General features: G+C 40.0%; 1 protein-coding gene across 1 annotated transcript in view; it reads left to right on the top strand.

The window, feature by feature from the left end:
- The window catches only part of SERGEF (secretion regulating guanine nucleotide exchange factor), a 151,007-nt gene that overhangs the window by 31,835 nt on the left and 97,373 nt on the right, over nt 1–21,799 (top strand).

The following is a 21,799-nucleotide window of genomic DNA, read 5'->3' as shown; positions in this document are numbered from 1 at the left end:
TTTTGTCTGAAACTCCAAAAAGCAGCACCCTACAAATCACAAATGGTGGTCCCTCTGAGCCAGGGAAGAGGCTTGCACAGCCATATAAACAGTTCTGCTGGGTTTTACTGCAGCTTAAAAGAGTGGAAATTCCCAGTACTGTGTGGGTAGGAACAAAAAGTTGTGAAGTGGTTGAGACATGTGGTTAATGGCTGATCTAGGTCTTCTGCCCAATATGCTTACTCTTAATCTGTTATGATGCTTAATAAATCTACAGTTTGAGGTGTAGGGTAAGTGAAGAAGGGGAAACCATCAGGAAAGCAGAGATGGGAGAACAGGTGATAGAAGATAGACTTGGTTAAAAGTGCAGCTTTGTTGGCTTAATACTGCGTTACTGATCTGTCCAGGTGTCACTCTCAAAGAATATAGTTATCCAGGGCACTAAACTTTAGCAGTGGGTTAAAGAAAACCTGTAAAGCTTCAGAACAGCCTTGTTCTCAGAAAGGCTGAAGAATTAAAACCAACCAAAAAGTGCCCCAGCCACACAGTCCAAGTTGCCAAAGGTGAAGGCAGGGATAGGGAAAATGAAGCATTGCCTGCTATAGGAGAAGACCAGGTTCGAGACCATTTAAGGAACCTGACAGTGCACAAGTCTATGGGATCTGGTGTGATACATCTGTGGGTCCTGAGGGAACTGGCAGAGGAATTGGATAAGCTAGTATCCAGACATCATCTACCTGGACTTGTACAAAACATTTGGCACTGTCCCACTCAACATTCTGTATATAAACTGGAGAGACATGGATTTGATGGACCACAATAAGGAATTGGCTGGATCTTTAGAAAGAGTTGATGTCAATGGCTTGATGTCAGACTGGAGACCAGTGAGCAATGGTGTTCCCTAGAGGCTGGTATTGGGACCAGCACTGTTTGCCAGTGACAGGGACAGTATGATCAAGTGCCCTCTCAGCAAGCTTGCCAACAATACCATGTGTGGTGGTCAACATGCTGCAAGGAAGGGATACCATCAGAGAGACCTCGACAGCCTGGAGAAGTGGGCCCATGTGAACCTCATGAAGTTCAACAAGGCCAAGTGCAAGGTCCTGCACATGGTTTGGGGCAATCCAAGTGGAGAATGGATTGAGAACAGCCCTGAGGGAGATGGACTTGGGGATCTTGGTGGATGAGAGGCTTGGCAGTCACGGGCCATGTGCACTTTGAGCCCAGAAAGCCAACAGCATCTTGGGCTGCATCATAAGCAGTGTGGCCAGCAGGTCAAGGTCAAGGGAGGTGATTCTGCCCCTCTGCTCGGCTCTTGTGAGACCCCATACTGCATCCAGCTCTGGGAACCCCAGCATAAGAAAGAGGTGGACCTATTGAAATAAGTCCAGAGGAGGGCCACAGAGATGATCAAACAGCTGGAGCACCTCTCTTATGAAGACAGGCTGTGAGAGTTGGGGTGGTTCATCCTGGAGAAGAGAAGGCTCTGGGGTGACCTTATAGCACCTTCCATACCTAAAGGGGGCTTTAAAGAAAGATGGGGACAGACGTTTTAGTAGGACCTGTAACCACAGGACAAGGGGTAATAGTTTTAAACTAAAAGAGGGTAGATAAAAGGAAAAAAATTTTTATGTTGATGGTGGTGAAAGAGGTTGCTCCAGGGAGGTGGTGGATGCCCCATCCCTGGAAACATTCAAGGTCAGATTGGATAGGGCCCTGAGCAACCTGATCTAGTTGAAGATGTCCCTGCTTATTGTAGGAGGTTTGGACTGTATGACCTTTGAAGGTCACTTCCAACTCAAACCGTTCTGTGAAGCTCTTTGTAATGGTTTAACCAATGGCCTTTCTCCAACCTATAAATAATAATGCCACAGCTTTATCTCAGACTGTGTAAGCATATAATGAATATTTCTTTACCTTATAACATCCTTGAGTGTCTTTGGAGGTTTTCTTTTCATATGGCTAATTTGATTACAGAATAATTTATCCTCAAGCATAAAGATGATCAGAAAGAAAACCTGACTCAAGTTGTTTGCTGTAGTCTGACACCACATGCAACTTAGACTGCATGCAAACCATTTTCCTGTCCTTTTAGAGTCTGAGAGGCAATGTATGAGTTTCATTAGGAAGAGCATTGCCAGCGAATCAAGGGAGGTGATCCTACCCCTGTACTCAGGCCTAGTGAGGCTGCATCTGGAGTGCTTTGACCAGTTCTGGGCTCCTCAGGACAAGAGAGACATGGAGCTCCTGGAGTGGGTCCAGTGGAGGGCGACAAAGATGGTGAGGGGACTGGAGCATCTCTCTTACAAGGAGAGGGGGGGAACTGGGCCTGTTCTCAAGAAGAGACGTCTGAGAGGGGACCTTATCGATGTCTATAAGTATCTGAAGGGAGAATGTCAGGAGGATGGAGCCAAGCTCTGCTCAGTGGTGCCAAGCAATAGGACAAGAGGCAACAGGCAAAAACTGATGCACAGGAAGTTTCACCTGAATATGAGGAAGAACTTTTTTGCTGTGCAGATGACTGTGCACTGGAACAGATTGACCAGAGAGGTTGTGGGGTCTCCCTCACTGGAGATACTCTAGAAGCTGCTTGACACAATCCTGTGCATTGTGCTCAAGGATGACCCTGCTTGGGCAGGGAGGTTGGACTACATGACCTGCTGTGGTCCACTGATCTTACCCATTCTATGATTCTATGATATGGGAATTGACCTACTGCCAGGCAATGTACAGGTTCCATCTGGGCAGACAACCAGTCAAAAGGTGTGCATTTCCCTGTGGAGTAGCTGGCTGTCAAAATTCACAGGCTACAAAAATACAGGTTGACAGCTTCAGCTGCAGTGTCAGTACTGCATCTCTGCCTCCTGGTAGTCTCCCATGGTGAGACTTTGGTTAGAAGAGTTGGCCTCTTCTCTTTCCCATCATCAGTGTTCTGTGGATGTGTGCACTCTCACAGGTGAACTGGAGCTTCAGAGCCCATGATGCTGCACTAATGAATAATTTGTTTAGTCATTGTTGACTCCACTGGGTCTCAGACAGCTTTCTTAGTCATTTTGATATGGGTGTCCCTACTTTTTGTCATTAGTTATCTGTAGACAGCTGTTTCACACTGTTTTTCATCTGTGCATTGTGCAGTGTCTCAAGAACGTAGTTCTGTCATTTCTCGAACAATACAAAGCCAAGGTAGTTGTAGCTTTTGCACAGGGGAACTTAAGCTTGGCAGGACGAGTGATCCGTGAAAGTGAAGGGATGCGTTCAGGTACATTCCTTGAAAAGAAAGAGAAACAACAATCTCATCTTTATTCTGCTGCCCTCAGCGCTGTTCCTCCTTATAGACCTGTGAGAGACCTGATTTGAGTGATTAGCGATGGCAGTGTTCTGGAGCAGACATCATTCTTCGCAGAGATAACAGCATGAAGATGATTTAAGAGCGTCATTTGTACCCTAGGAGGAGCTGTGTTGATGAGAAAATTAAAAAAACAGATAGTAAGAGCCTAAATTGTTTCACTTCAAGATTACAAAATAGTGCCAAAGCAAGAATTTATACTTGAAAATGCATTAAATTGCAGTACGTAGGTTATGTAGAGTGAACTGTTTTTTGTTAACGCAAAAGTTACCCCTTTTTCCATTTCTTGTCATATGGAGACAGGGTTTGATTTGAGAGCTGAATTAAAAGACATATAGAGAAATTAGTTCTTTTTCATGCTTACCTTGAATCAGCAATTCCAATTTTTGTGTTTAATGCAGAGAGACAGTTTAACAGTTGAGGATTACAACTAAAGATTTTTATCCATGGTCTGTTTTTATAAATCACTTCTAATGATTCAACTGAATTTTTGGCAAAGCTCTGGTCTGCTGATTGCTTCTGCACTTCAGTTAATATTGTTAAAGCCAAAGTAGAGAAACTAATCTAAGGATTAGAGGACAGGATGAAAGACGCACTAGTTTACCTCAAGGACAGTGCAGGAAATTTAACCTCCTGCTCCTTGTCTCTGTGCCCATGGCTTACCTATTTTCTCCACCAAAGACCAGGGATTCTCCTTTCTTTGAACTGAAATTGTTATAGTGTCTGTGTCTGTCGCTTCAAAACCTGATTTTTGAAGTGTTGTGAGTGACCTATTCCGTTGTGACTTTGACTTCATCTGAGAAACTCATTTTAAAAAACTGACCTTGAAAAATATGAGTACTTTTTTCTTTATACTGAAACAAAAGAGGAACAAAAGCCTGAGTTTTAGCTAATTATCCACTAATCTGAGTATGGTTTTTTTTGAGCTTTAAGAGCATGTGGAGGTTCCTGGTGTTAAACGTGTTTAAAGTTTTTGCATGTTGTGACTGCAGGTCTATTTACTATTTTCTTCTCAGTGCTTTGGTACATATCCACCATGGAATAGGCCAAGGCACTGCGAAGAGGCTGTGTGAGACATTATGCATGCAGTGCTCTTGTGTTGCAGGGTGTCCTTGATTGGACCTCTTCAGAACATCTGACTCATCTGCCGCCTGATGCGCATTCACATCCACTGCTCTTCAGATGAAAGGACAATTAAATACAAACGACCCGAAATATGATGAATCTCTCTATTTAGCAGATGCTACAAAGACCTGGTTTAATGTTTCCTCCTTGTCAAAATGCTTTTCCAGTCTGTTTGATATTTTTGGCTGTAATAGCTATCGTTCTTCTGTTTGTGGTATGTTCAGCATGTCATTCACATTGCAGCAAACATTTGCTGCAGCAATAAAGAAGCGAGAAGTCTCTGTGCAGGGCCGAATGTTTCTTGCTAAGCTGGATGGAAGGAAGGGCTGCGGTTATTTTGGATGTGCATGGCTTCACATGGAGCCATGTTTACATCATATCCTTTTCTACTTAAAGCAAACTGTGTTAAATCACAGGTTTCTGAGGAGGGATCTCTGAAATTGAAAAATAACCATCACTCAACTTGAATCTTGATGGTGGATGTAGGCACTGGTTGTGTCAGGGAATGAAAATAACTGATAAACTTGTGGCAACCCACGCCTACTGTGTTTATCCTGATCCTACTGTGATCCATAGTTCCAACGTGTACATTCCAACGCACACGCAGTGTGCGTTCATCCCGTGCTATACAGATTGCTTTGGATCCACTGTATGGTTCCTTTTTTTCAGGGAATGGCATCATGAATACCCACATTCTCATGACCCTTTGCAGTCAAAGTTTACTGCTGTTCTTTTCAGTGGAGTTGCAGTAGGATGTCATTTTTGTTTGTGTTTGAAAGGTAGCTTTGGTTTTAGTATGTTCTTGGTTTTTTCCTTTTCCCCATTTATGTTGCAAAATATTAAGCAGCTGCCTACAAAACAAATTTATTATATCTGCTATGATGGCAGTTAATTGTTTATTATATAACTGAGAGGTTAACAGATAAGCATAGTTATTACCTTAACATGTAGTCACAATGATATTGATGGAACTTGTTGTTTAAAAAAACCCTGACAATTGTTTTTGTAATTTTTTGGCTTCACAGGGAAAATTGTTAGAGGCATTTTTGTAAGTGAAGCTCTAGTTGAGACTTTAAAGGGTATTAAAAGAAATAGCCTGATAGTATTACATATCATCTCTGTGCTCTGTGTGTGGCTTTTGAATATTTAGTTGTTTGACTGGCTACTGCAAATTTCTTTATTTTGAATGTTCAAAACAAGAGGTTTATATTTTTGTGGGAGAGAAACAACAAGTTTAACTTTCCTAAACCAGATTTTACTGCTTGGAGTTTGAGAATATATGCGTAGTAACTGATCCAATAAGCCCCTTAAAAAAAACCAGCTTTGGGTGGTAGGGAAGGAGGCAAAAAAGTTGAAGTGATGTGGAGTTTCTCACTTGGTAAGCAAGTTGTATGTTTTTATGTATTGTGGTGAGGTTTTTTTGTTTGTTTATTCGATTTTTTTTTTTAATAGTCATAAATTGGTGTCTTTTACAAGTTGGTCTTGGTCCATGTCCTTTGAGAAATGGCATTGTTGAATTTTCCTTGATTGATTTTGTTATGCTGTTTTGGAGATGCAATGATGAAAATTGTAACATAGGGATGGTCCCTTTAATATTCTTGTATTGAGTTCTTGTCTTATCAATTCATTTTAAGTGACAATAAAGGAAAATAAAGGTCATAGAGAAGTGGGTTCTGAGTACAACTCACTGTGCAAATGACAAGTTGCAATTAAGGATGAAAAAAAAGAGACCAAATTGTTGAAATTATTATTAGGAGGGAAAAAAACAAACAGGATGTATCAAAAGATTGAAACTACAGTCTGCATACAAAATACGGCAAGTCTGTGTTTGATTAGGTGTGTTTGTGTGCTCTGCATGCCCTGTGTAGGAGAGTAACACTAATCTTGGCAATGCTGCAAGAACATTGAGAGTTTACAGTTATGTCACAGGAAATGAGGAAATGAGATTTATTTCTTGGGTCAGTTGGTTCCCTCTAGCAGGAAATTGAGAGCAGTACCAAACTGCTGAAATTCAAATGCAAGTTTTTGGCTAGATAGCCATCGCACTTATTCTGTGCTTTTCTTATCCCATTAAGACATGGCTGTGGTTTGTAAAGAATATCTTATGGCCTGGGTAGAGAGACATTTAACATTCATAGCAAAGTCATTTCTGGAAGTTAAGAATAGCAGTGTGTTATAAGGAGAGCCTAGTTCACCAGCTCTGGGTCTGTACATTTTGGAAAGCAAAGAGGAGATGATACTGGTTCCCAGCAGGTGCTTTCTGTCATCCATACCAATTTCTCTGCAGCTGGAATTGCAGAAAGGGAGGCAGGAAATCAAAGTCACACCAAGTGAATGGCAAAGGAGAATTCCTGCACTGCCTTTTGTGTGCCAGAGAGTGTATGCTGTGTGAGTACAAACTAGAGGCTTTCAAATTATCACTTTTGCATATGAGGGTTGGTTTAAAATGACCAAAATTGGTCTGCTAGGGTTGTACTGTAGCACTGAAGTAGCAGCCAGAGGTAATGCTGCTTTGTACTCTGTATGGGAGACCAGGAAAGGTTGATTTGCTGACAGATGGGGTGGTGTAGGACAGGACTAACATGGGATGAAGTCAGGAGGTGGAGACCCACCCAGCATGTGATGACAGGTGTTACAAATGTGAGTGTGCGCAAGCCTTAATCTTCATAATTCATAAATTAATTTTCCATTTGATGGTGTGTTGCAGTTAGAATTCCAAATGAATACCTCACTTGGAGATCTCTGAAAGTACTGGGGAAATGAAAAGAGACTAAAACTATTTGCAGCAGTAGCCATGGCTTGTGCAGACATGCATCAGCTGTCAGTTGTGAGGCCCTAACAATGAGACCAAATTGGCAGCTATATTTAATGAGCCTGTTGGCAGTAAAATGACTAATCCAAGTTGCCTTGTAACTCTCTGATCTCCATATGCTTATAGAATGTTCCATAATTTAAAAATACTGACTGGGTCCCATCTCTCTGCATAGATTGTTCTAGTAACAGTGCACAGCTTTGAGCTCAGAGATAACCTGTGATCCAGCTCATTGCTCCTCTGAAGGATTTCTTCACACCAACAAATGCCACAAATGTTCAGTAGTGCCATTCACATGCATGATGCGGTTAATGCTGCTAATTAACCGTGGGCAGTGCCACAAAATTACTTTAAAAAAACGTGCTTGGTTTTAAGACAAAGTCTTTGCAAGCAGCAACCGTGGAAGGTGGCAACTGTTAGTGCAGAAATCCAGTTCTGCCTCGCTGACGTGATTTTGCTTGCCTTGTTTATCCATGAGGAGCCTAAACAGAAAGGTTTCAATGTCAAATGCACCCAACTTAGTTCAGGTGAATCAGATCTAACCCAGGGTATGTGCATGGACATGTTCCAAATTCAAGTGAAAATATGGTTTGAAGCAAGGGGTTGGTGGAAAAGGCCCTAAAGCATGCAGTTTTTCATTTTCAGTTTGTCATTAGAACTGTTACAGAGAAGGGATTAACAAATCAATGCAGGCTAAAACGAGAGAAAATCAATAAGAAACTGTAGTGAACTGGAACAAAGCTAACAATTTACAACGTTCTCTGCAAAGAAATCTCATCCATACCTCCTTTTATGGATGGGAAAATAGTGCCAAAACAATGATTTCAGGTTGGAGTAATTGTTTTTTACCTGGCTGACCCTGGAACTTTAGGTCAAGAAACTTCTGGTGTGAATGCTACTTATGTGTTGATGAATTTTATTGGCAAGTTCTATAACAGTGGAATCTTAGGGAAAAATAGTCAAGGAGAAATATATCATTTAAGTTACCCTCATAGGAATTTGATGGAGCGCCCTCTTTAATAGTTTTCTTCTTTGTATTAGTAGAAGTGACTTGGTTAGTTGTTCATTATTTTTCTGTCTCCTTTTCTTAAGAAAAGTGTTACTTCTGAGAAGTTACCCCTTAATGGGTAGGATGCATTATGAAGGTAGAGAATATACTGGACTACTGGGTAGTGTACTACAGGTGAATGAGATTGGAGAGATCTTAGTGGTAGGTGAATGTGATGGGAGAAATCTTAGTGGTACCAGCTCTACCTGTTTATTGCATTGTAACATTGGTCCTTTCAAACTCATTTGTCACTGTGCAGCCATAAACTCACCGAGGCAGTGCCAGCACACAGACTGCTTCTCCCTGCTTTAGGGATTCTGGATTTAGTTTGAACCTGGGTTATGCTTTGTACTTTTATGCTAGTGATGGTATTTGTTTTCATTTGTCTGATGTTTCCAGCTTTCACTTATCAATGAGTCATTTAAGCTGTGGGCCCTGCCAATCTTTCTGGCTTTTGTGCCTATGTTGTAAGTTATTGTAGAGCTACTGTTTAGTGGAAGATTCAGAAAAGAGAAACTTGTGTTTCTGCTGTGATGCTGAAGTTATTGCTATGCCGTGGCACACAACGAGTTTCCAAGATTGCTTTACTGGGTTGCCTGCTAAGTGACAGATACCCGTGTGTCCTCCCACCTGGTGGCTCATCTCCTTTGACTGTTGCCTGACTTCCTCTAATTAAAGCTGAATTTGTCAAAAGCAGAAGCTACTTCTGAACTCTGTGTTTTTTACGTGGTCTACTATAGCCCGTGCCTTTGCACCGGCAATCCACCAACAGAACTTGTTTGTGAAAGGAGGAGGGGGAAGGGGAAGAAAAAGTAAAAGTGGTGTATCTAATCCTGTGAGAACAAAAATGCTAAACTGTCTCCTGTTTTAAAACCTGCCTAAGGGTTTATTCTTAGTCTTCTGGCAGTTGATTGCTGAGGTCTCTATAAATTCAGTGCATTTTACCAGCAGAGATTGCCAGATGCCAGCAAAGATTGCAAAAAGCTGTGCTCTCATTGATGCCTTGCAGTTTTTTTATCATAGAGAAAGCAAATAAAAACCTTATAAAAAAATTTTTGTATTTCATTGTCAGAAAAAATTTGATAGTTCCTTAGAGGCATGGTTTCAAAAACACCACCTTCTATACTTTTCAACTTTAGCTCCCGTTTTCCTCATTCTTCCTTCCCCAGGTATAAAGCTAATATAAACAGTCCCTCAATCCCTTCCTTGGTAACAAGTGCATCAGGATGCAGTAAGGAGTTCTTAGGAATTGTTTGTTTCTCCACAACATTGTTTGGCATAATGTGCTCTTAAGTGGTAAATTAACAAATATTAAATACCATTCCTTAATGGTAGTTGCTTTGGTGGAAATCCCTTCTATCCAACTTTATTTAATTTGCCAAAGTTTTCCTGCAACCTCCACTGTTAGTTGATTTTGAAAGTGTGAACCCATTCAAAGCCTTGGAAATCTGAGTCATTGGTTTATTTCTAAAGCAAGAAAAATAAAAATTAAAAAAAGAAAAAAAAAAAAAGCCAGGCTCTGCTGGACCTCACAAGAGATTACTGGGGGAAAGGGATGAAAGCCATTTAACAACGTCTAAGAGATCTCAGCCACTTTAATACAGTTGATGATATTATGGTGTCTGACATGTGATTAATTGCTATGACAAGGTACACTGCAGGTGTATATAACTGTGCAATTCCTTTATTGCTTTTGTATATGCCAAGATGTTGTACTTCGTGTTTGTAAGTTCTTCGTTCTCCATACAAATGCAATCATAGGATAAGATTTTTACTTCTTGATTCTTATTCCCTTCTCATGCCTTCTCTGTTTGGGTCCCTAGTTTGATTTCTCATGGTTTTGTGGTGTGAGATTTTTGGGTTTTTGTTTCATGTCTGGATGGAAGAAAATCCTTTTTCGTCAGTACTTTTGGGAAAGGATTTATGACTTAAATGCACAAAAATAAATTCCAGAAATAGAAAACAGTGAATTGATTTTTGTTTGCTTTGACTTCTTGATCTGCTACTGCTCCCTTTTTAGTGTTTTACCACTACAAAGAAGAGATAAAGGCATTCTGATTTTTCTAAAGATTCATTACTTGCTGTGGTAATGCAGTTAAAATGAGAAAGGGGCACCCACTTTTGGAGTAAATAGCTCTGTATAAAATTTAAACAATAATTGGTTTACAATTATTAAAAAAAATCTTTGTGACTTTTGGGAGTACAGTTACAAGACTTTTTTCAGAATTTTGTGAGAAAATAACGACAGGAAGTAAGAAAAAAAGCATTAAAATGTTTTTAATTATGTGAATATCTAAAATTCTTGGCTTAAATGTATTTCTTTCTTGCCAGGAAAACCATGTAGGGAGATGGCTCTTCTCTAGTGTGTGTCACTGAAGTTTTCCCAGTTTATGCAGTGGATTAGATCACAGAATATGCCAAGTTGGAAGGGACCCACAAGGATCATCAAGTCCAACTCCTGGCCCTGCACAGGACCATCCCCAAGAGTCACACCATGTGCCTGAGAGTATCATCCAAACGCTTCTTGAACTCTGTCAGGCTTAGTGCTGTGACTGCTTTCCTGGGGACCCTGTTCCAGTACCCAACCACCCTCTGGGTGAAGAACGTTTTCCTAATATCCCACCTAAACTTCCCCGACACAACTTCAGGCCATTCTCTCGGATCCTGTCACTGGTCACCACAGAGAAGAGATCAGTGTCTGTCCCTCCTCTTCCTCTCATGAGAAACTTGTAAACTGTGATGAGGTCTCCCCTCAGTCTCCTCTTCTCCAGGCTTAACAGACCAAGTGACTCCTCATAGGGCTTCCCCTCAAGGCTCTTCACCATCCTCGTTGCCCTCCTTTGGATGCTCTGTAGGCTGCTGTGATACCATGGGAGTAGAAATTTTTCACCTGGCTGCATACAAGCCTCCTGAACTCAAGCAATGTTTGTGGCAGCTTTTAAATCCTGCCTTTTCTTGGTGGGAAAACAATACTTTTGGGCTCAGCTGTTGTACCAGTGGTGGAAAGTTCAACACCTCAGACTGGTGAGCAACGGTCTGTGATGCTTTCATGCTACCAGAGCACCAGAGGTTGAGAAATACCAGTGTAATGAATTTGTTGTTTTCTGGAGAACAGAGGTATCATCTTGATTCTTTGTGGTTGTTATATATTAAAGCTCTGAAAAAGCATCTTAAAAGTCTGGTCCAATTTGCAGTTTAGCATACAGTCATAGCTAGTGAAGGTGCTGTGGGGCCTGTGGGGTAGAAGTGGTGGAAGTGTTCCTGAATTGATGTGTGGAGAGCATTACAGGAAGTTCCCATGTTGGCTGCTGGCAGCTTGGTCAAATGCACATTTCATGCACTGTGCAATTGGTTGCTTAATACCACCTTGCTTAATACAGTGTACAAGTATCTATAAGGGATTCTGCTGTAGATTTGTTAGGCAAATCTCTTTCTCAACATCTTGGCAAAAGGCAATCTTTTCACCTTTAGTGATCCATCTTGAGCACTTGTATGAGGAACTGATTCAAGTCCAAAGCCTCTGTTTGATCCTACCCTTTGTTTCATCTTCTTGAGTGGATTGTCGGACAAGGAGAAAAACAATTTATTAAAACAATTCTTATCAGTGTTGGAAATATGGGTATTTGAGAGCATAAGTTTTATTACTAATGATCTTATCTCGAGTTTGTAGGTGTCAGCTTGTCTCTTGAAAATTTAAATTTGCCATGTTTGAAAGGATTACTTTGAAACTGTATGCCAGTTTCTTTAGAACACAGAGATTGATTTTTTTTTTTTTTGCTTCACAGTGAGTCTAATGTTTTCACTGGGAATGCAAGTCACAGGTTGTGGTGGGAGGGGATGTTGTCAGTCTTCAGAAAACAAAAATTCATAATCTTCTCTTTTGCTGTTTCATGGCACCAGTTGTGATTTGATTCTTCTCTTTTGAAAAAATACAAAATATTATTTCATGGTTACTGTATAAGTAACCTTAAATAAATGAGAAAATGGAAATCTTTTGACAGTCACTTTTTAAGTTTTACTGCATATTTCTACGACTTCTTCCTCTTTAATACTGCTGATTCTACTTGGTATTTGTATCTAGGACCTCTGTCACACAGAGTTGAGGCTAAGAAAAGTGTAGAGACTTGTAGGAATGCATTTACATGGTCCAACTTTCTCCGGAATTTTTTTTGTTCACTTTATGTGTTAGACCTAAATCTTCTAAAGAAAACATAATATTGAGATTTGCATCTTCAGAGAATGAGAAAATGCTTGGAACAGAGTAATAGAAGGCTCTCTTGGTTCAGCAGTTTGCATTAAGTCTTACAGGATTAATTTGCTGTCTCTGGTTTTCCTTGCCACAGCAGGTTTGAAATGCAGACTGCTTGGAAGGCATGAAAATCAAAATGCTCATGTCTTTTTATTTAGAAAGATTAAGATGGTATTTGTGAATTATGGTGATGGCATTTAATAATCTTAAGATACAAATGTTTTAACTTAGCTGACAAGCTGTTCAGAAATATGAAATAGGATTTGATGTGGTTTTAATGTCTTTCATGTTTGAGAGATAATGTACCCAATCCCCATCTTTCAAACAAATGAGGGCAGAGCAGTATCCTGTTTTGCTTTTCTGCATGGTACATGGAGACATCTACAATGTCTTGTGGCCCAGTAAGTTAGGAGTGCACTGACAGTGTTCAGGGTCTTCAGGGATGACTGGTTTTCTGTGTGAGGCCTCTGTTTGCAGTCAGACTGGCAGAAAGCCAGTGAGAAAGGAGTATTTATTCGCTTATGTTGAGTTCGTGCTCAGCATGACATGCCAGAGAGAATTCTAATAATGTCATTTTATCTGAGGACTTCAAATTTACCAATGCTAAGTATATGAGTGACTACTGATGTTCCACTGCTGAAATTAAATATATGTTCCAGGTTGCTCTTTTAGCCTATTTTTTTGCCTGTACTGTCCCCCTTATGCTTTATTTACTGGCAACTTCTGTTAGATAACCTGTGTTACTACAGGGATTTCAAATTTTACTGCTGTTGATTATCTTTTTGGCAACAGGTGACGTGTTCAGAAACATCTCTTCCCATTCAGTGAGACTGCATGTGCTTTCTCATTGACGCCCCTGTGACTGAAAGAGAAACATTTTGCTTTCTCTTCTTTTGTAATTACGGGGCTAAGCACTCTATTTTTGTAGTTTGAGGAATCAGGACCAAAATCCAAAATAGTTTTATTCATGTAAGATAAATATGATTAATTGAGATGCCTTTGTATTGTATGCTTATACATTTAGTGAGAAAAATGCTTAATATGCCAAATAGCACTCATACTTGGATTCCATTTAACTTTCTTATTTTCTCTGGTATTCAATGCTGTGTGTTGGCTGATATTCAGGGAGAAAAGGGATCAAAAACATTAAAACACTTGGAACGGTGATGCTAAATTAGTTTTATGTTTGAACTAGAAAAAATGAATCTATGAATTCTAGTTTTGCTCTTCAGTGAGGGTATTTTATTGTCATTTACTTAGTAATTTTTAATTAAATCCATAGTAAGACAGAGATGTCAGAAGGAGTAAAAATGCAAGTGTTGTGTTGTTACATATAGTTTACATATACCTAGTTATAGTTGAAGGAGATTGAGTTTAAGGAACTGGTATTAGAAAGCCCATGGTCGTTACGTTTGTCGAAGTTGCAGCTCCCAACAGTTGAGGTAATTTGCTTGCACTCGTAATTTATTTAACAAAGATCTCTCCTGCAGGACCATAATCATTACACATGCCTTAGCTTAAGCTTCCTTCAGAGGTATGTTGCTGCTGTGTTTTTTCCTCTGTTTCTTTCTCTTGCCCAAGAGAGTTGTTGCTGTGTAGACCTACTGAGAGCCATCTGGTGTGCCTGCTGGGAAGCCAGAGCTGCACACCTAAACAAGGCTGTCACACCACTCACATTTGTCACAGTGCTGGACCTGCAGCTGTGAGAGATCGCCTGCAGAGACAACTTTTTTACCTCTTTTTATAATGCACGTTTGGTCATAAACTTCTGGCTGCTTCAGTGCATTATTTCTTAAAGACTTTCTCCAAAGTTCAAGCAGCTGTAAGCAGATGTCCTTGGCGTTCGAAAGTCTTCAAGGTCTCCAGTGAATTTGGACCTTCTGGGCATTCAGGCCTGGCAGTCGCTATTTTAATGGCACTTTTTATCTGTATACTATACATCCTTCTGCTTTTGGAAAGTAGGAGCTTCTATACTGTAGAAACCTGAAGATATGGCTACTTACTCATTCTTTTTTTTCAGCTGAGGGCAGTACCTCGAGGTGAGATGCAGTAGCACTTTGTTTCCCTTGGATCAGAGTAAAACTTTTCAACTGAGTTTTAGAGGTGGCCTGCCTTATCTTTAAATAATGTTTTTCTTCCTCTGGCAATGCAAATTTCCCCCATTCTCCCCTTGGCAGATTCTGCCACCAGAGTTGCTGAAATGAATAAAAGACTTAGTGGTCAATAGTTGCATTCTGCACCTCTTAAAGTATAAGAAGTACTACATGTAGAAAAATCCCCAAATGTTTCTCTCCTATCTTTTTGTCTTTGTGAGACACTTCAAACCTGCCATTACTAGATGGAGATGTGCGAAGACTTGAAGACCAGCACAATGCCAATCATATCAGGGCAAATTGCATCATCCTGGGAGCGCAGAAGGAATGCACCTTTTAAATGACTATAAATCAGTGGTTTTAAATGACTATAAAATCATTTAGTTAGCAGAGTGTGCAGTAAGCCCAACTGCATCTTCCCATCTAGAAGTTGCAAAGTACTGTTTGTGCTGCTGCTCTTCCCACTGCCATGCTGAAACCAGAAAGCATTATGTACCTGCCTTCTGCTCGGAGTCATGTCCCAGTGGGCAGGGTTCTCAACCTTTTACAACTGAGCTGGCTTGGAACAGCAGCATAGTTCATAGCTTATCTTAAGAAAACAGCTGCAAAAGAAAGAGGGGTAAAACCCACATGGTTAAATAGAGTGCTTAGGCCTCTGATGGACAGAGGAGAATAAAAGGCAGGGGTGAAAACCAGGAAGCATTCCTATGTATAGTATAACTTGTCATAGTAAATTTCCTGTATAGAATCCATTAATATTTGTTTGCAGGCAACACAACTCGATTGTACTCTTGACAGGAGACCTGAAATGCATCAGGAGTTTCTGGTTCAAGTCCAATGTTGATGTAGAGAGGTGCAGTCAAGTCAGTGGAGCTCTGCAGTATCCAGTGGAGTTGTCCACCATGTTATAAAGCCATAAGATCACCCAGTTTCTGGTGGCTGCCATAAAAACTAATGATATAAAAGGTATATCTATGATTCATTTAGGGTAGTGATAAGAGTGATCATGTGTGAGAAGCTGAGTGTGTTAAGCTTTTCTTGAAAGTCTTATGGTAAGTGGTGGGTTTTAAAAAAATTGAAAGCTCGTTTTTAAAAAATCCTGAAGATGTTAAACTTCAGGTTATAATAAGTAACAAGATAGCAGCCTCATGTCTATAAAAAAAAATTTGTTTTTAATCTAACTTCAGAATACTGTTGTACCTTCAACGGGGTTTCTAAAATGTTTTTGGACAGTAGTGTTTTGGTTGTCATTTAACAAACATTCAGTTTTACATTCAGCTATGCAGAGAATGCTTAATTAGGCCTATCAATTTGAGAAGTAAGGTAAAGCTGGAGATGATTAAATGTAACAGATTTTAGCTCCATGGAAATGTTTTTAAGAAATTAAACATTTATTTATGAGCAAGAATAAGCATACTGACTTTGTCTCTTAGGGAGACAAGTGAATGAACTGGCTAATAACGTAGTCAGTGAAATGGTGAGAGAAGTAAATGTTTGTTGTCAAGTCTTTTTTTTTTTAATGTAATTGAAGAGCACTGAAAAGCGAAGACAGTTTTAAAATGTGCTGCTGTATGGCTGTGTCTGTCTTGTAGCAACTTATAGTTCATGTGGTATGGTGTAGGTTTTTAGTGGCTGCTCAGGCTAACTTGAAATTTTTTTGTATTGGATTTGAGAAATCTTCTGGAATTGGGCCAGAGGGTTATGAGTTCCAGTAAATGACTAAAAGTGAAATTGTGTCTAGATGACTATCTAAGCCATTGGAATATGTGTTATCATAGTGGCTGAAAAATCACTTAATTATTTCAGAGAGCTTTATTTTAGTTAATGTAATCCTTTTCTTTGTTCTAATACTGATTTAGTTTCTGATCTATTGGATTCAGTAAGTATTTGAATTTTGAATTTTCCATGACCTATGTCATGTTAATGTGTCTTTAATGCTTGGAAAGCATAATTTATTCTTGTGAAGGTTTGCAAAGTAATAGCACATAGCTCCTTAGAGAAGAGCAAACTTTAACAGCAATATTATGAACCTAACCCAGTATATTTTAACACTGCTGTAGCTGCTGTGTATAAAGGCAGCATAGCATTTTCTGTTCTAGCTTTCTGTTTGGTTGCCCAAATTTATTAGTCATTTGCCACACGGGAGAGAAACCTCTCTGTTCATTCTCTATTCTCAATTTGCTTTATTTTGAAACAATGACTAAAACCAACCCATTCATCCTTAAATTATAGGAGACTTTCTCAACCCTCGAATAGTACTGATGATGCTAGAAATGTAAAATGGGTTATTCTGAGTAAATACTTGCAGAGAAAACCTCAGAAAGATCACAGTTCAAAAATCCATCTTTCTTTGAAGATCACCAATTTGTTTTAAGACCTGAAAGTTTGGGTTTATTGTTGGGGGGGGGGTAACTGTCTCTATACCTTGTTTACTGTTAACTGAAATTTATAGATGAAAATCTTGTGATTAAAATCTTAGTAGGCTTATTCAGCATGGAGAAGAGAAAGTTTCAATGGCACATAGTAGCAGCCTGCCAATACCTACAAGGAGGCTCATCGAGAAGATGAAGATGGAGAAGCAAAGGACAGAAATAAAACTGTGAGGTTTGGACTTTATGTAAGGAAAACCTTTTTTACCATGAAGACAATCAAGCAGTTGAACAGGCTGCCTGGGGAACCATTTGAACCTTATGGAATAGAGAAAGACTCATCTGGATAAAACCCACGCAATGTGGTCAGATCTCACGGCTGATTTGGCTGGGAGCAGGAGACTGGATAGGAACCTCCTGAGGTCCTTTTGAACCTGAATAATCCTGTGATCCTAAGATCTTGTTTTTCTCCTCAAAACTCTTTCCACGCACGTTTGAAATTCAGAATGATGAAGCTTTAGTCTAGTGCTGTAATAATAAGTTGTCAGAGGGATGAGTTTTCAGGTTATTTGTTCAAATGTACTGGGCAAAACTCAAATCAAGTTCACTTTACAGGAGCGATGCTTCTTGCCAGGGACAACCAATGAGAGAGAAGGAAACTAAAGAAATCATGCTGTTTTTCCCTGTCAGCTATAATACACATTTTGGGTGCAGCAAAATGTACAGAATCATTATGCAAGCAGTACAAAGCTCTCAATGTGCCCCTCAGGATAAAATAAGGTGCTTGTATTACTCTGATAGGGTAGGAGCTGGCATCTTATTTCCAACACTGGCTTGGGGAAAGGAAGACTGTAACTGAAATAGCAGCTTGGAAAAAACTGCTTCATGGTTCAGTAGTTCTTTGTTGTTATTTTGTTTTAGCCCAGAAGCACTAAAATTAGCTGTCCTCTCCTCTTTGTTCTTATTTTCCTTGTACTCCAAAGTTTGCAAAGTAGAAAATGTGTTGAGAAGCTACTCTGCACTTTAACTATCAATACACTGAAAATCAGAGCCCTTAATCTGAAGGCTTAAAATGTTGACTTTGATTTTCAGGGTTTCTTCTGCAGTTTGTCTAATTATGTGCCATTTTCTAGCATAAATTGCTCTTTGGTCATATGAAATTAAATGGTATTGGTTTACGCTGACAGTTAAATTTATAAGAATAAGTTTAGTTTTATGCCCTTCTCGATGTCCTCTGTTTTCTTTTGAGTAGTAATGGACGCACAGTCTGTGTGACAGATAGGCTATTGAAATTAATCCACTAAAAACAGTCTCTGCTCTTCAGAAAATTAAAAACCCTGATGTCTGCAATGTTGTGTTCTTCTGCAAGGGTAAACAGAAAAGGAGACAGAGTTGTTTAGAGGTGACACAGCTGTGACTTTGTCATCATTAAAGTGTTTCTTGGAAAAGACTGTCCTGATTCATGAGAATCTTTTTTATTTGAGTGTTTCTTCTGAGTTGCAGTATTAGTCATCTAGAATCATGTATGCTGTCTGCAGTTCTTTTTAAGGATCTTTGCTTGTCTGAAGAAGTTACCTTTATTTTTATTCTTTCTCAGAGTGGTACGTGAACCTTTAAACACAAAGCCAACTTTTTCACCTCAATTACTCTTGAGACGGTAGGTCAGCTTGTTCCACAAATAACTGTGCTAGAAATAAGGCTTTTGGTTTTCATTTATTTATTTTCTACGCATGCCTGGACTTTGTACTTTGGGTTTGAATTAAAGGCCTCACAATCAATTTTGTGGAAAAACAACATAGAGCACAAGATTTTGAAATCTGCAAGACAACTAGAGGAACCTTTTCAATTCTTTGCAAGAGCAGCAATGCTGCTGTTCTTATAAAGCATGTTGCTTGTGGGTCTGGTTTTGGCACGATGAAATCACTGGGATTTGAAAACCTGGATGTTTCCAAATCCCTGAAATCATTAGTCTTGCTGCAAGCTGCCTTGGCTTTTCAAGGCTTAATGCATGGTGTATAGCAGATATTTACTTCCTTGTAGTTTCCACCTGCAGGAGAGGATAAGGAATAGAAGAGCACTTCGTAGTTTTTCATGACACTTTTGTGGGGGCGCTTGGGTACCTTCTGCAAATGTGTTTTGGTAGGTAGAATGGGTGGGATGGGTAGAAGAAGAGTCTACTGTGTGTGTAGAGCAAATGGCAAAGTATTGAGTGGGTGGCTCACTGCTATTGAAGATACCATCCTGTGGTTTTGACTAGGGAAACTGCTTTATTGAAGGCTTTCCTGGAGTAACATAGCAGGGTCAGCACAATTTCCATGTGTGGACAGTCCAAGCCTTATCAATTTAGTTGAAGGCATTGAAAGGGTGCCATCGTGGACTGAGATTTTTTTGAAGTGCTTGAAAAAGTTTGAGATGGTTAAAAGGCAAAGGCAGTGTAAAAGGGCTGTTATGAATGCAGCTTGCCATTGCACCTACGAATAATTACCCATGATACCTATGAATTTGAATTTCTGTATAACAGCAATGCACAAGTTCAGGGTAAGTGGTAAAGTGCGAAATAGTGTCTTTTTATACACAAAATGTAGTACTACGAAGGCTCTTGCAGGTTTGCAAGTTTCTCTGTGGTTGTTGAAGCTCCAGAGGATTAATGCAGTTAGTGATATCACTGTGTGTGGAAGAATTGTGGGATGGGCAAAGGGGAAACATTAAAAATAAGTTAATTTTTTTTTTTATGTTAAAAGTACATTAGAAATCACTTAAAAGTGCTAAATCCAGTAATTGTTCATGTAGAGAGGACAAGTCATAGTGGCTCCCAACATGGACCTGATTTCACAATGACTTCAAAGTGTGCATATCTCTAATGCTTAATGAACTTTGCAGAGAGTTGTGGATATCTCTTCAGTATGTGTAAAGTACGTTGAAATACATAATATCAATACATTTGGCAGGATTTATAAACTTCTGTGATGCTGGCAAAACAGTCATTCTTTGATGTTTCAAGGTGAAGTCCAAAAATAAGCACCTCAATTTATGATAAATAGCCTGTGCATTAGATGTTGTCAAGGGCTCTTGAGTTAAACATGCTTGAAATTTTTAGATTAGGCTGGTTTTGAGAGATGTTGTGCCAAAATAGAGCTGGAAAATTTTGTCAGTGCTCCTGCATTTTTTTCATTCTTTCAGGCACAGAAAGGAACAGACCTGTATTTTCTTATCCTCCCAGCCCTGCTTTGAACCTACTGCCTGATAAGTGTAGACATCGAAAAGGGAAAAAAAAAAACTGTTGAAAGAAGTGTTTTGTATCCTGTCCCTCTAAATGCTTGCATGTCTGAGTTAATTTTCCTCTTGTTGGAACAGTGGTACTGCAACTCTGTAGGAACATGCTGTGGCTGTGAGCCTCTCTGGCAGCTGGCTTTCATGCCTGCAACTTGGCTCATTTAATTCTACACCAACAATTCTGCTGAAAATGATCTGGACACAGGGGTGAAGGCATTTCTGTTGCTGCTGTTCCAGAAAAAGAGCCACAAGCTGGGAAAAGGAAAAGATTTCCAGCAACAGATTCATTAGATGCTGTGACTCTGAAAAAAAACCCCAAATTTATCCAAATGGATGCCTTCGGAAATCTGCAGAACTTTTCTGCTGAGTTGCAGGTTAAGTATCTGTTTCTGTCAGGGAGTACTGGATAGCAAGCTTTCACTGTTATAGTTTGATTGTCAGTGAGTCCTGATCTGCATTGTATATGGCTGACAGGGTAGTAAAATTAGACACTGTTTCACCCTGCTCTCCTCAGTCAGAAACTGAGAAATGAAACTGAAACAGAACTCTAAGAATAAGGCACATTCACTTCTTGATGAGTGATTTTACCCCCGAACTCAGCTTTCAGAATTCTGACACCCCTGATCTGGGACAGCTCTGTCGCGTTGCACAAGTATGCTATGAGGCTGTTCCTGGAGGACAGCAAATTTGTTCTGTTGTAGGAAGGCGGGTTTATAGCACTGCAGTTCTGAAACCGAAAGTGTGATGTAAGTCTGGGAAACAATTTGAAGGCAGAGCATCAAGTTCTTCCTGAAAAGTTTTAAACTCATCCACTGGGTAAACTAAAAAGGCATATTTGAATAGGCAGCTTTTGCTTTGAAAAACTAACATGGGTATCGAGTAATTTTGTGGTTTGTAGTTGCATCACTTGTCAAGTGGTATTGGTTCTACAAGTAACATTCTAGTGATATGCTGTCCCTAGAAGACAGAAAATTGGAGTTTAAGGTGTGTGTGAGCTTTCCTGTCTCACTGCCATTTTTCCTCACTTCCTAAAAGAAAGGATGACTTGACAGCCTACAAAAGCCCCTTATTAGGTGATTGGATTTTTGAGCTATGTTCTTCTAAAGATACTATTACCTGTCCTCTGAAGTTTGAAACTAGTGCACACTGCACAGTCAGTAGCTGAACTGTCTGGATAGTGTCCTCAGCTGTGCTGCAGTCCCCTTGGAACCGTCTGAGAGAGCTGGAGCAGTTCAGAGCAGCCCAGTAGCCCTGGGTCTGACTGCAGGCTGGAGGGGACTGGTGGTGCCAGCACTGGCTTCTTGGAGACTCCTGACAGCCCCAGGGTCTGGGGTACAGAGGACAGTGCTGCCATCGGGAAAACCCCTGACATGCAAAGCTCAGGGGAATGTAAGGCTGCTCTAGGTGAATGTAAGTCTGCGTGCACTGTGACCCTGGGAAAAGATGGGGAGAAGTGGCACCAAGGAGTTTGAGCTAGCTGGAGGTGAGCCAGGGCTCTTCAAGGC

This window comes from Corapipo altera, unplaced genomic scaffold (genome assembly GCF_003945725.1).
Source record: "Corapipo altera isolate COAL_440 unplaced genomic scaffold, ASM394572v1 78, whole genome shotgun sequence".
Classification (NCBI taxonomy): domain Eukaryota; kingdom Metazoa; phylum Chordata; class Aves; order Passeriformes; family Pipridae; genus Corapipo; species Corapipo altera.
This window is presented reverse-complemented; position numbering and strand designations above follow the sequence as displayed.